The 15,452-nt window shown below is 47.2% G+C and overlaps 1 protein-coding gene across 1 annotated transcript in view; it reads left to right on the top strand.

The window, feature by feature from the left end:
* The first annotated feature begins 7,135 nt into the window (after nucleotides 1–7,135).
* PIK3R5 (phosphoinositide-3-kinase regulatory subunit 5) overlaps nucleotides 7,136–15,452 on the top strand; it is a 108,020-nt gene continuing 99,703 nt past the window's right edge. Inside the window, exon 1 of the mRNA XM_034790390.1 lies at nucleotides 7,136–7,283. The gene's annotated coding sequence lies outside the window, so the exon portion shown is untranslated. The remainder of the gene's footprint in view (nucleotides 7,284–15,452) is intronic.

Raw genomic sequence — 15,452 nt, 5'->3', positions numbered from 1 at the left:
GCACACTATTTTCCTGATTGCAAGATGGGTGAGCTCCCTCTTCATTACAGTGCAGAAGATGCATAGCTGAATTGGAGCTTAGCTGGTACAGTGAAGTTCTCAATCTGGTGAACAGCTGCATTTGCATATAAGAGTCAGGAACCCACTGGATAACTGAGCTATAACTTGGCTTGGCTACTCTGCTGTTTAGCTTTCTCCCCGCGATGGATGGCATCATATACACACAGCATGTAAAAGGTCCTAGTACTGCAACAACAGGCTCTTATGCAAATCCTCAGAGAGGGTGGTGGTTGTGAAATGAGCTTCCTCCTTTACAGTTTGTAACATCGTCCAAAGCGAGTAGTGGAGGGACACACTGGTAGTTGTGTTTATATCCCCCCTTCGCTTCTCCCGCACCTACTCTGTCACCACCCAGCTGATCCCGTAGGAGAGGACCTGCCAACTCTGCCATTGTAAATCCGGAGATACACGAACGGGGCGTGTGCCCTTTTTGACTCCATCAGGGTGTATAAAGAAAGCCTGAAAGGGATTTCTATAAAGAGTTTTTCTGTCTGCTTGTTTTTTAATCCCAGGAAAATCAAGTCTTTCCTTCCCTGATTTTGCAGCAAGTGTCCCTTGGAGGACATGGAGACATGGATCGGGAGCCTTGCAGCTCTTCATGGACCAGGCCGGGGTGAGAGTCTTTTAGTTAAATGGATGTTCAAAAAACCTCAGACCAAAGAACTCCAAGCAGTCTGAGTACAAACCACTCCCCTTCACAGTTAATCCAGTCTCACTCACCTTGTGTCTATGATACCACCATCTTGCCACTTCTCCAGTTGTCCATAGAGTGCTCTAGGGAAAATGATGTTGACAAGACCTGAATTCTAATGTTAATAAAACAACTAGACAAAATCCCTTTCAGGCCCTTTTTATCCACCATAAAGAAAAAAAAAACAACAGTTTCTTTTCATTTTGAAGGACTGAGGGCCTGATCCAATGCCTATTGAAATCAATGGTAATCAGTCCATTGACATCAATGGGCTGTGGATTGGTCACTTATACCTTGATTGTAAACACTATGCTCTCAGCTGAAATTTAGGTGACAAAAGCTGTGGCACAGAACCAAATTTCATTTATTGTGCAAAAGTGCAAACACTCCACTAAGTCATTGAGGCCCTGATTCAGGAGTCCATCCCTGTTCAGCAAAGTACTTAAGCATGGGCTTTAAGTGATTTGCGGAATAGGGAGGGATGTAAGCCTGCAGAATAACATCTTCAGAAGCAACTGTGAGATTTAGGAGCTTAAATCCCATTTACAAAAGTCACGTTATCAATTTTACTGGTGCTGAATGGGGCCTGCTTAATTTGGAGGATGAGAAACTACAAATAGCAGGTGGGGCAAATGGAGTAGATGGATTTTTGTTAATGTTCCTTTAACTGGAAAAGAACTTTTATGTGAGCTAAAATGACTGACACTTGAAGGGAAATGTTTTCCCTTTAAGGGAAATGTTTATAGCCTGCTTGTCTTTCATGCAGCTCGGTCCCTTTGCATATTCCAGAATTATTTGTTTAGATAAGGAAAATGTTGTTTATGCAAATCACTTTCTGCAAGTAAAGGTTGATTAGGGTCTTTGAGGTCTTTGTGTGGGTGGCAACTGTATTGAAGCAAGTGATCTGTCCTAGCTCATTCTGTATTGCAGAATCCTTACGAACATATGTTGTATAGAGGAGAGGCAACATTTTCAAAAGGTCCTAAGTGACATAGGAGCCTAAGTACCATTTTCAAAAGTGACTTAGGAACCTGAGTCCAATGAGACTTAGTCCAATGAGATTTAGGCTCCCAAGTGTCTAAGTCACTTCTGAAAATTGGATCTAGGCTCCCGAGTCACTTAGGACCTTACCCTAGTCTTAATTACTTTCTGCCAAGCCTCGGATCTTTTACTTCCATGTCCCTCACTGTAGGGGAGCTGTTACCCTCTATGGCTGACAGTTCTGCAAATACCCACTTGTATGGGGAACAGCGCAATCCTATGGCTGTAGCCCCAGACTGGGAGATGGTGAGACTTCGAACAAGTCTCTGCATCTTAGCTTTCCTCTCAGGAAAAGTGGGCTAATGCTGTTTACTCTCCACTGTCAAGTTCTTTGCTGTCCGTGGAGCAGAAGCCTTCTACAGGTGTTCGGTATGAGCAGGATAGCTCCTGGTGGCTGGGATGGGTCACATAAAACCAGCCAAAGTTGGACATGATATGCTCACCAGGCTCAGCCTAGTTTTCCATCTTACTCAATGTCCATTCAAAGTTCACAATGGATTTCCCCGAGTGGGGGAGTTTGAAAAAGGAAGCAGAGAGCAGCCTGCAGTGTGATTCTGGCTGTCCCCTCCCCTCACAGTCCTGTTGTTTCCAAAGGCTGCATTTGTGTCACCGGTAGAGCTGGGCAGGAAACAGCTTTCACGTCCCAAGAACATTTTTGAGATTTTAAGAAAACCCCCTTCCACGGTGAGACCTTTTGCTATTTTCACGGGGCCCTCACCTAACTGTGGGGGGAATCCCTGCTCCAATGACTTCTTCATTATATGTACAAAGCTCCAACCGAGAGATTGAGAGTTTTGAGACCCAGCCCACAATAGCCCCGTGGTTAGGGGACTCACCTGGGAGAGCGAGACCTGGCTTCAAGGCGCTGCTGCAGATCAGGCAGAGCAGGGATGTGAACCTAGGTCTGCCATAGCCCAAGTGACTGCCCTAACCACGGGGTTATTGGCTATCAAAACGGGTCCGTTTCTGTGAAAAGTTTCAGTTTTACCATATCAGCTTTTTCTGATGAAAAAATGTTTCATAGAAAAATTCCTGAGCAGCTCTAATCATTCCCCTGTGATTCAGCTTTCTCTGGAAGACAAGGAGCTAGCCACCAGCAGCCTCCTCCTTTGAGATCTCTGCTACAGTCAAGCCGGATGGGAGATGCCACCTGGTGTGTGTCTTGTTTATAATTCTTGTCAGTGCACACTGCAGCAGACTCCCCAGCAGTGCATGTGTTATGGTATTACCTCCCTGCTCTTTCTCCACATCCTTCCTTCAGACTGAGCCCCTTGAACCAATACCCATGTTTGGTAATTTCCTCAAGCTCACATACACACAAGGAAGCAAAACACACAGGTTACAATACATATAGTATGTCGGGTTGGGAAGTTGGAGTGTATTCAGAGATCATTTTGCAATGCATACAAATGGTGTGTGATCACAATTCTTTGCAGATTCAGAACTGTTCCCTAGACATTGCCTGATTGGTTTTGATTAGAGATGGGCCTGAACTGAAACCTCAGATCCAGACCCCTCTGAATTCAGGAGTATGGGGAGGTCAGATTTGAATCCCTAGATCTGAACCTGGCCTCATGTTTTTGGTCACAGACCACACCCCAAACCAGAAAGACCCTGGGTAACAGTTTCAGTTTGGATGTGGCTTAAGATGGCAGAAATCTTCTGAGAACGAATGATGAGATTTCAGCATCACTGAATCTGTCCCCAAGTCCTGGCCTGCCCCTCATCTATACCTGGACAAGCCACCCCCCCCCCCACCCCAGCCCCTAGCTAGTTTTCCTGATCTGTTTCTAAAGAGCCAAGTCAAAAAGGCAGTTAGACTCTCAGGGTATGTCTACACGGCTATTAAAAACCTGCAGCTGGCCCGTGCCAGCTGACTCAGGCTTGTGGGGCTCAGTTTAAGGGGCTATTTAACTGTGGTGTAGACATGCAGGCTTGGGCTGGAGCCTGGGCTCTAGGACCCTATGAGGTGGGAGGGTCCCAGAGTTCAGGCTGCAGTCCGAGCCAGAACAAATGTCTACAGTGCAATTAAACAGCCCCTTAGCATGAGTCCCGCGAACCTGAGTCAGTTGGCATGGGCCAGCCATGGGTGTCTAATTGCAATATAGACATACTGCTGCAATGATCTCAGTGCAAGCACACCTCTGCACCCATTCCATGCAGCACTGACATCAACAAAGCTCTGCTCAGTCACAGGGATTTGTCCCCTTGGAGCACATTGCATGACCGGGGCCTTAGCTTTTGAAAACAGCCTGGTAGATGCAGGGACCTTTGTCACCAAGGTTTCAAATAAGTTTATTTGTATGCATTGTTGTTCATGCAGAATCATCACAGGATATCGCCTGTCTCTGCAGGGTTGCATGGGGCCAGATTTTTAAATCACTCCATGCTGGCCCAATCTGCTCTCATTGCAGTTTTGCCAGTGAGCACAAAGTTAGGCCAATGCTGAGCACTGGTGAAAATCTCACTCCGTGGTGCTAAACACACCAGCACCCTGTATACTCTAGAGTTTCCACTGTTATTTTCACGGGTGGAGATTTCTTGCAAATTGCCAGTGTAGACTCAGCCTTGGGGCTAGAGCGCCCCTACCGACACATCACTCCTTCAATGTTCTATGGGGTAAAGTTTTTCCCTACATGAACTGTAGCAATCATTTGCCATTGTACTGTTCTGGTGACTGTATGAACCAGAGGTGGCAGAACCCAAGGGCTCCAGAATCCCATTACATTGGCATGTCACTGGCTGGAAGTTGAAGCTAGGCAAATTCAGACTGGAAGGTACCAATTTTTAATAGCAAGGGTAGTAAACCATTGGAACAATTTACCAATGGCTGAGGTGGAGTCTCCATCATTTTAAAACCAGATTGGATGTTTCTCTGAAAGATCTGCTCTAGTTCAAACAGGAATTAACTCAGGGAAGTCTTATGGCCTGTGTTATGCAGGAGGTCAGACTAGATGACCACAATGGTCTCTTCTGGCCTTAGAATCTATGACTATGAGTCACATGTGCCAGTGTAATCAATGAAGGGGGGATTTTTTTCTCTGTCCCTTTCAGCTTCTTTTGAAATTCACTGGAATCTCACACTGAAACCTGCGTCTATTTCAGCCTTCGAGTTTCTTTCGGATCTTGCCACACGAACGACCTGCGGTCGCTTTCTTAAGAAAAACCAAAACCGCAAGGAAACCCAATGCAAAATCCTAGATACTACCCACCTTGCTAGCTGTGGCCTCCTATGACCCAGTCCCAGTGCAGAGCAACAGGAACATATTTCTTGCTTGATGGCAGGGAGTGGGGCAAGTAGGATGTATGCTCCTTTCCCCCACTCCTAACGCCCCTGTTTGTAGTTGAGAGGATGGCAGCGATCTCTGAAGATTGAAGATCATAGAATCATACAATCGTAGAACTGGAAGGGACCTTGAGAGGTCATCTAGTCCAGTCCTCTGCACTCATGGCAGGACTATGTAATAACTAGACCATCCCTGAGAGGTGTTTGTCTAACCTGTTCTTAAAAACCTCCAATGACGGACATGGGGGAGGTGGCCAATTGGCCGCTCTCTGAAGACACTGGAGAGGAGATAAGAAGAAGGTCCCTGGCCCGCCACTCCAGAGAAAGGGCTTAAAGCAACCTGGGTTTGGGAAGGATTGGAACTGGGGAGCAAGAGAGCTCTGCAGAGTAGGCCTAGGCTGATACCTGATGATATTTTGAATGTGGGGGTCTGAAAGTTAAGCCTCCTGAATGTGAATATTGTCTGACTCAGAATAGAGCGGCATCTGCCTATCTCTGATCCCACAGAAATGATAACTCAGTCATGCAGAGTCTCTGTATCAGTGACATAGACAGTGGCATTGTACAATGTGGCACAGCTGGCCTCTCCAGCATGATGTTGGATGTCAGCTGGTGATGGTGCATCTGCTCAGCTCTCCAGTGTGAAAATCCCTTGCCACTGAAACCCACCAAACTTCATCTCTGCACACTTTGAGGAGTGCCTGTAAAGCTCTTCAGTGTTTCTTCAATAACCTGGACTGGCCATTTATCCCTCTTCTCTTTCAATCCCTCTCCTGGACTGGGCCCATCCTGTGTTTGTACATTCAGAGCTTAGCATTTCAAGGTGAGCTAATTCTGGTGCACGTGTTTCTATTAGGTTGTATGGCATCCAGACACTTTGACTAGGGGCAAGATTGGCAGTATGCCTACAATTAATGATGAATTGAAATATAAATTAATTATTATTATTATATGTGTCTGTAGTGGGTGAGAGGTATGAAATATGGCCACTGCAAGAACCAGACATTTGCATTTTTGGGGATTTGTGATGCTTTTATATTAATAGCCAAAGAGTTGCAGAGTCCTAAAGAAACGATTAGCCAGAGAGACCAGTGTTCTAGGATCTAGGGAGGAGAAAAAGAGATTATATAAAATGCTGAACAAGGCAGGGGATAGACAAGCAGAGGGTATGTATGAGGATAGATAGATGTGTATGGGGACAGATGGATGTGTATACGAACAATTAGATAAATAGATGAGTATGAGGACAAACAGAGTGGTGTGTATGGGGATAGACAGATCTGTGTGTGGACAGACAGCAGTGTGTATGAGGATAGATGTGTATGGGGACGGACAGACAGAGCGGTATGTATGAGGATAGATGTGTATGGGGACAGAGAGACGGAGCAGCATGTATGGGGATAGATGTGTATGGGGACAGATAGAGCGGTGTGTATGAGGATAGACAGATGTGTATGGGGACAGACAGATAGAGCAGCGTATATGGGGAGAGAGAGGTGTGTATGAGGATAGACAGACAGAGGGGTGTGTGTGAGGATAGATGTGTATGGGGGCAGACAGACAGACCAGTGTGTATGAGGACAGACAGCTAGAGGTGTCTGGGGACAGACAGACAGCCGTGTGTATGAGGATAGATGTATCTGGGGACAGACAGACAGACAGAGCAGTGTATGAGGATAGATGTGTATGGGGACAGACACACAGACCAGTGTGTATGAGGACAGACAGCTAGAGGTGTCTGGGGACAGACAGATGGAGAGGTATATATGAGGATAGATGTGTCTGGGGAAAGACAGACAGACCAGTGTGTATGAGCACAGACAGCTACGGTATCTGGGGACAGACAGACAGACCAGTGTGTATGAACACAGACAGCTACGGTGCCTGGGGACAGACAGACACGAGTGGTCTCTCTCCCCAGCGCTGGCTCCTTGGCGCCCCGTGCCGTGCAGTGCCGGTCCGGGCTCGGCTGCGCTCCAGGGCAGAGGCAGCCGCTCAGCCCCGCCCCTCCCGCCAGCCCGCAGCCCGCCCCCGCCCAGCCAGTCCCGGTCCCTCTCTGGTGCAGCCCAGCGGCGGCTGCGTTGCCTCGGCTCCATCCCGGCCATGGAAGCGGCTCGCTGCGGAGACCCAGCCCGGCGCCGCGGGCTGTAGCGCTGCCGCGGGACCCAGGATGGGCAGTGAGCCCCGGCGGGAGCTGCCCTGCAGGTGGGTGAGCGGCGCCCCGGAGTCCGGCTGGGGCTGGACGCCGGGGAGCGATCGGAGGCCGGCTGGTCGAGCCGGGCTGCAGGGGGGCGGCTGGGGCATTGGTGGGGCTGGCGTCCCGGCAGGACCCGGGGGAGGAGGGCCCCGAGCAGGGAGGCACCAGCTGCCCCTGCCCGGACATTTCCCCTCAGCCCGGGTGCGGATGGGTGCTGCCCACCCCACGACCCTGTTAGCACCCTGCAGCCGGGCTAAGGGCGCCCTGCGTGGGGTGGGGTCGGGTCTGACTTCCAGGCTGGGTGAGGTCCCGCCTGTTGACAGGACCGATGGGGAAAGGCCCCGGGTGGTGAGATACAGAGGTGAGTCATTTCTGAAGCTTGTTTTTCTACCCGAGCCTGGGTGGGTGTGAAAAGTTCCTGGGCTGTTTATGGGCCATCCCAGGTGTGGGACCCGGTTTGGTGGGGATGTCCCAGCTCAGCCCTGCTGGCGGGCGGGGAAATTCCAGGGGCTCTCCAGCCTGTCATTGCAGTGGCTGGATTTTTGAGCCTCTGTCTCTGCTGCCCCAGGTGGGAGAGCAAGCAGTGACCTGCTCCCCCACTGCAGGAGGATGTTAAACAGTAGCCTGTTATGGCAGGATTGAATGCACTGGCTCTCCGAGGCACCAAACCCTGGAAATACCTGGATAGCATTTGGGACCACATGCTTTTGATCAGTCCTAATCCATGTGTGATTTGTGAGAGGGGAGCTGCTTTCCCCCCGAAGCAGCAGGGATCAGGAGGACATGGGGGTATGCACTAACAAGGAGACAGAATGCATTAAAAACGGCGCATAGAGAATGGAAAGTGGTTCTGGACTCTGCCCAGATGGACACAGGAATAAATCATACTCCTAGGAATGTAGAGTCTAGAAGCAGACAAGACCCACCAGGTCTTTTACATCCACGTTCCTATCAGCATGGGATTGTTCCCTGTGGAGCTTCATCCAATCTAGTGTAAATCTGGACACTGTCCCTTCACCTTTCTCTGTGGCAGGAATTTAGTGCGTCTATCTCCCATCCCTAGTTAAACTTCACCGCAAGGATCACTTCGCTATACAGCTGCACCTGGCTGGAGTCTGGATCCAGGCTGGTGCCTGTTTTGCTCTTGCTTGTCCTGACCACCTCCTAGAAAGGCTTAATGCAGATGTTATAGGAGGGAAAAGACTCAGTTGCTTGAACTAGCTGCAGCGTAAGAGATATACAGTCACAACCTCTCAGGCCTTATCTTCACTAGCATGTTTGTTAAAATTGCACACTATTACTAGCACTAGCTCAGCTTCACTGGCTGATTGTAGCAGTGTGCCCCGCTGTCACTACCAGCAGTCATGGTGCAACAGTGTGAGATGAAAGTTGGAGTTGCCTGTGTTGCTGTGTCATGGGATCTCTGGTAGTGCTAAGCAGCGACAGTGTTATTATTCAGTAGTGAGTTTTTTAAATAATATGTTTGATGTATATTCTGAAAGCTTCCATTTAGGAAAATGAAAAATGCCATTTTAAAAAAAATTACATTTTGGGGGGAAAAAACACTATTCCAGTCTTTCACTTTTTTATAGTAATACTGAGGTGGCTCTGAAAACTGGTGCAGAAATTTGAATGCAAACAATTCCAGAGCACGAAGCAGATGTGTGAATTTCAGATCAGAGTTTGTAATGAGAAATTTGGAAGGGAGGAGGATAAAAATATAAAGGAGATTTATATTTGGCACCTTCCAAGCCACATATGATAATCTTCAGAAGTTTGAGAGTTGGGCACCCCTGCCAGGGCTCAGAGTTTCTGAAGCCCCAAGCCCTGGCAGGTGCCTCCCGTGGGGCTGAAGCCCCTAGACTTCCCTCCCCACTGAGCAGAAGCCCCTAGCCCTACCATCCCCTGACGCTCCCCTCCCCTCCACCCAGGAGTGCTCAAATTACAGCCAGTTGGACAAGTATAGCTCCTGGATCTGTGCTTTACAATCCATAGGTGCCCTGCTCTTTATGACGGAGGAGAAGTGGTGTGGAAACACAACAGATCCAAGCATGCAATGCTCCATCTTGGTCCAGGTGTTCAGGCCCCTTTGTATGCCTGGCTACGCAGCCTCCATGGATTGTGCCTGTGAATTAAAGATGAAGGCAGCTGCTATCTGCGTCACTTCATGTAAACTTGATGCAGCCTTTGGGCTCCTGTTGAGATGCCAACACAGCCTGTCAGTTGGGCAAAGTTTGGACATCCCTGATGTGATGGGAGGGACAGCAAACATGTTGGAGCAGGGTCCTGAGGTTCTGAGCAGGAAACCAAAGAGAGAGGCTACATGGGAGGCAGGGAGAGAAGCAAAACGAAACTATGTTGTAGCTTCTTCTACTTATAAATAAAAATTCACGTCGTGATGAAAAAGAAGAACTGAATCTAGATGAAAGCGTCAGAGGAAAATTACCACACTCTGCTCTCAGAAGATCCTGGCTTTAACAACAGCAGACGAGTGCTTGCGGCTTTGAATAAACTAGCAAACTCTGTAGCTGTAATTACACCACTGGTGTAGCTCCGCTAGTGGAAGAAACACTGTGGACACTAGCATAGACAAGACTGGGGCATCTTTGTCTTTGTGTCAGCTCAGTGACAGGAGTGCTTGCAGCTTTTGTATGCTACAGCCACAGATCAAGTGGGGCTAGGTTTCAACTTCTATATTTATTTAATAAAGTGGACATTTACCTGACCCTAATGTGTGGGGTGAATAATTTATGTCTTGGGGTTTTCCTTGTAAACTTTCAAGTGGATGCCCAGATGTGGGACGATGTGCAAGGCATATGGGGCGAGGAGACCATGGGCTGAGCCCTGCAAGAGCGTTTTCAGATGTGTGCCTGGAACAGTGTAGATTCTGTTGACTTTTAAGCTCCGCTCCTCTTTAAATGCTTCAGAGCTCTGTAGTTCCATTATCTGGAATAGGTGAGAGGATTGGATCAGGTTCCTATGGAAACAGGGGCTCCCCCACTGGCTTCGCTCCACGGGTCCGACGTGTGTTTTTCATCACTAGCTGAAACTTTGATGCACAGTTGTGTGGTTCACAGAGCTGTTTAGCTGGGGAGATTTTAGGGTTGGAAATTTCATCCTGATGGTTCTGGGAAATATTACTGCTCATTGATACACTCGCTGATCTCATGCTTTTTTTTTCTCGCTCAAAGAAGATTCCCTCTCCCCTTCCTCAGAAGGGCCTGGAGGGTGGTGATCTTCCATTGCCAAACAGATTCCGTCAATGCCACTCTTAGCTTGATGTGTGGCTCTCCTTCCCCATCCAGGATCTGAGCAAACTCTCTTTGCAGCACTGCCATCCTTTACCAGCCCAGTGACTGAGGGGCTGGGGCTCTTAAATGTATGAAAGTGTGATGAGTTAGCTCTAGAATCACCAGGCTGCTCTACCGGCTACTTCCTGAAACCACACAGAATGACATGCACTTCACGGGTGCTGCAGGGCTGTGTGTTTTTGGTCAGCATGCTTCCGCATTGCCCGCTGAGCTACTGCTCAGGTGAATGGGCAGTAGTTAGCAGTAGCATTCTTGCCTTGTGTACTGTGAATGCCATGCAGTAGTGAAATGCTTAAAGATACACAAGAGCTGTTGCACAGGCAACTTGGTGCCGTCATTGTGCTGTGCTGTTGCCCCCTCTGTGAGGTGTCCCAGTAGGGTGGACACGACCTTCCCTGTCCTGGTCATGGGCCTAGTTGTTAGGGAAAAATCCATTTTTTATTGTCCTTCTGGGGAGGAGGGAGGAGAGCAAATGCAGTTTCCAAACTCACTTCCCGTTATAGACACCAAAAGGGGGCTTTTGTGTTTCGATGATCTTGTCTTTGCCTGCCAATTAAACCAGCATGAGAACTTGTCTCCCTAATGATGCTTCCATGGCACTCCTCGGGTGTTTTAATTGCAAAGGTTTGAGCAGTTAGCAAGCGATGAACATGGAACGTACGCTGTGCAGTAGCTAAAAGACACAGCTCTTTGGCAAGCCTTCATTGGGAAATAAGGACACTGGCAGGAATGTTTTGGAGATGCAATTTTCTTAATGAAAGCTACTGAATAGGCTGCCTCATGGGGAAGAACAGGCTCTTGCAGGGCGCTGCCAATTGCACCTCTGTAGTGTTAATTTTGTATTTCCTCTTCATTGTTTCTAATACCCTCTTGGAAGCTTGCAGATAAACACTTTGTTTTCCTACTAATTGTGTCCTGTTTGGCAAGCAGTGGTTATAACACATGTTTTTTTGGACTACATGAACTCCTCCGAGGTTGTTAGTCTTTGATTTCAGGCTTTGCCATTTAAAAGGCAGCTTACATTTGCAGTAAGATGATCCCTATCATCAATATCACCGGTTTCAGAGTAGCAGCCGTGTTAGTCTGTATCCTCAAAAAGAACAGGAGTACTTGTGGCACCTTAGGCTACATCTACACTACAGGGGGGAGTCGATTTAAGATACGCAAATTCAGCTACGTGAATAGCGTAGCTGAATTCGACATATCGCAGCCGACTTACCCTGCTGTGAGGACCGCGGCAAAATCGACCTCCGCGGCTTCCTGTCGACGGCGCTTACTCCCACCTCCGCTGGTGGAGTAAGAGCGTCGATTAGGGGATCGATTGTCGCGTCCCATCGGGACGCGATAAATCGATCCCCGAGAGGTCGATTTCTACCCGCCGATTCAGGCGGGTAGTGTAGACCTAGCCTTAGAGACTAACAAATTTATTAGAACATAAGCTTTCGTGGGCTACAAGAAGTGGGTTGTAGCCCACGAAAGCTTATGCTCTAATAAATTTGTTAGTCTCTAAGGTGCCACAAGTACTCCTGTTCTTTTTGATCAATATCACCATCTCTCAATGATCTCCCCATAGAGATTCTATAGGCAAAAGCATAGCTGAGTTTTAAAATATATTTATGAGAACCGGAGCTGGAGCTTTCATGTTGAAATTGATGCAGTTCCCCTGTGAAAAGTGGTTTTGTAAAAAAGGGGTTATCATGTTTGTGTCTTGATTGTTTCTGTGCTCAGTGTGCTCTATTTTCAAGAAAGGTGTTATCTAAATGACAGCCCTGAAATCTCTCCCAGAATCGGAGAGTTAAGCTGGGTTCTGCCTTTCATGCCTCATGACCTGTAATAAAGATTCAAATTCTTCTCTGGGACAGTTGTGCAACCTCACTGTTTGCATTGCACGCACACCTGTAACTAATTGGTTAGCTAAGCTCCAGTTACAGGGATGATCAATTTATGTACAAGAAGGAATACACTCCAGAATGGTCTTTCTCTCCCAGTTGTGCTGGTCCTGCAGGGGAACAAGGGGTAAAAACAGAACACCTGTATTTTTGCCACTAATGTAAGCATATGTCAGTTTTTGAGTTAAATAGGGAAAATTCCAAATGTTACTTGGCCAGCTACTTATAGGTCATCCTCACTGTAGATCCACAGAGGGAAAGCTCTGTTGAAATGCTGCTGTCTGTGTGACACAGTTCTCAGCTGTCCTTGTATTAGGAAGGATGTAACTTTCTTCCAGTTTTCTGTGTCTTTTTTTATTTTTATTTTTTGATCAAACGTGCTTCTCCCAAAGTTCTTTCTTTCTAACTGGTATCTTGATGACATTGTACGTCCCTTAACCTATTCCTTCAGTCACTGATGGTGTGTCTATTTAAACCATATCCTTGAATCAGAGGCTATGCCACAAACAAGTTCTCATCCTTTCAGGTGGCATTTCCTTTTTCTCATTGTTTCTGGCAATCTGTATAAGTGAAGCTGCACATGTGTTTCTTCACTAGCAGTGCTTTTGTGTTGCTAAACTTGGCAAATAATGGCTCAGTGTGAACTGAGGAAGACTGAGCTCCTTCATATAAGAGGCAGCATGATCCATTTGGGTAATGAAGTTGCAGTTCTTGGGTTAAGATAGGACTGCAATTCTGATAGAACATATTATAGCACTATAAATCATGCCTTTTTAATACAATGAGGCGGCCATCCTGCATTGGATCTGTGCAAATGGACCCCCCACAGAATGCTCTAGACATATGTGGGGCTTTCCTTGGGTCTGGCCATATAGATCCAGTTGAAAGATCAGGGCTTAAATTGCTGCTGAGACACTTGAGAGTCCATAGGAGATTCTCCACCAGGTTAGAATCATTTTAAGGTGGATCCAGTCTGGGTCGCTGTTGTGGCTGGGTGAAGGGCAAAAGACACAGTAGTCTGAAGAAACCACAGGGGCACAGTGGGGCTCCAAATAACTCATTGAACACAACATGCGGGGCCCAATTACTCAGACATACTGCAGCTGTGGCTGAGTTTTTTAAAGTAGAACATAGTGGGCTCACTAACTATTTAAAGGGTTACCGCCCTACTCCAAACTGATATCAATAAAGTACCTTTATAAAAGTTTTGTGAGTGCTGGTGGTGGTGACCTCAGGTTCTAGGCATTTGCAAAATTAGGTAACATCTCAGTCCCTAAAATTCCTCCCCTGCAATGAACTATTGAAGGCACTGTGGCTCTCAGCAGCGTAGTATGAGCACCTTCCAATCTTTGTCTTCCCCCTCCTGCCGGATATTTAGCCTCACATCACTCCTGTGAGATAGGGAAATGCTGTTATCCCCACTGTACAGATGAGGCACTTTGGCAGAAGAGAGACTAAGGGTATCTCTATGCTGCAATCAGAGGTGTGACTGAAGCACAAGGGCGCGGGCATGTACCTGAGCCAGCTTTGCTCTAGCTAGCTCTAATGACAATAGCAGTGAAGCTGCGGCAGCATGGGCTGTATAAGCCCATCCAGGACTCTGGGTATGTACTTAAGCAGCTAGCTCATATTGCTGCAGCTTCGCTGCTGTTGTTACTTGAGCTAGCTAGATCAAAGATAGCATGGGTATTTCTACATGTGCTGCAGTCACACCTCTGACTGCAGTGGAGACAGAACCAAAGTGACTTGGCCAGGTGACACAGGAAGTCTGTAATAGAGGAGGGACTTGAACCCAGGTCTGTTAAGTCCTAGCACCCTAACCCCTGGGACATCCTTCCTTTCTTCAGGTGTGTGCTGGGATCTACTCATCTAAATGACACTGCAGGACTGGAGCTTTGGTATATAAGAAAGGCAAAGGCACAAAATGAGCTCAAACTAGCTACAAGAATAAAAGGAAACAAGAAGACTTTTTATCAATACATTAGAAGCAAGAGGAAGACCAAAGACAGGGTAGGCCCACTGCTTAGTGAAGAGGGAGAAACAGTAACAGGAAACTTGGAAATGGCAGAGATGCTTAATGACTTCTTTGTTTCGGTCTTCACCGAGAAGTCTGAAGGAATGCCTAACATAGTGAATACTAATGGGAAGGGGGTAGGTTTAGCGGATAAAATAAAAAAAGAACAAGTTAAAAATCACTTAGAAAAGTTAGATGCCTGCAAGTCACCCGGGCCTGATGAAATGCATCCTAGAATACTCAAGGAGCTAATAGAGGAGGTATCTGAGCCTCTAGCTATTATCTTTGGAAAGTCATGGGAGACGGGAGAGATTCCAGAAGACTGGAAAAGGGCAAATATAGTGCCCATCTATAAAAAGGGAAATAAAAACAACCCAGGTAACTACAGACCAGTTAGTTTAACTTCTGTGCCAGGGAAGATAATGGAGCAAGTAATTAAGGAAATCATCTGCCAACACTTGGAAGGTGGTAAGGTGATAGGGAATAGCCAGCATGGATTTGTGAAGAACAAATCATGTCAAACCAATCTGATAGCTTTCTTTGATAGGATAACGAGCCTTGTGGATAAGGGAGAAGCGGTGGATGTGGTATACCTAGACTTTAGTAAGGCATTTGATACGGTCTCGCATGATATTCTTATCGATAAACTAGGCAAATACAAATTAGATGGGGCTACTATAAGGTGGGTGCATAACTGGCTGGATAACCGTACTCAGAGAGTTGTTGTTAATGGTTCCCAATCCTGCTGGAAAGGTGTAACGAGTGGGGTACCGCAGGGGTCTGTTTTGGGACCGGCTCTGTTCAATATCTTCATCAACGACTTAGATATTGGCATAGAAAGTACGCTTATTAAGTTTGCGGATGATACCAAACTGGGAGGGATTGCAACTACTTTGGAGGACAGGGTCATAATTCAAAATGATCTGGACAAATTGGAGAAATGGGCTGAGGTAAACAGGATGA

The sequence above is a fragment of the Trachemys scripta genome, chromosome 14 (assembly GCF_013100865.1).
Source record: "Trachemys scripta elegans isolate TJP31775 chromosome 14, CAS_Tse_1.0, whole genome shotgun sequence".
Classification (NCBI taxonomy): Eukaryota; Metazoa; Chordata; order Testudines; family Emydidae; genus Trachemys; species Trachemys scripta.
Note: the sequence above shows the minus strand (reverse complement) of the source record. Positions and strands in the feature narration are given on the sequence as shown.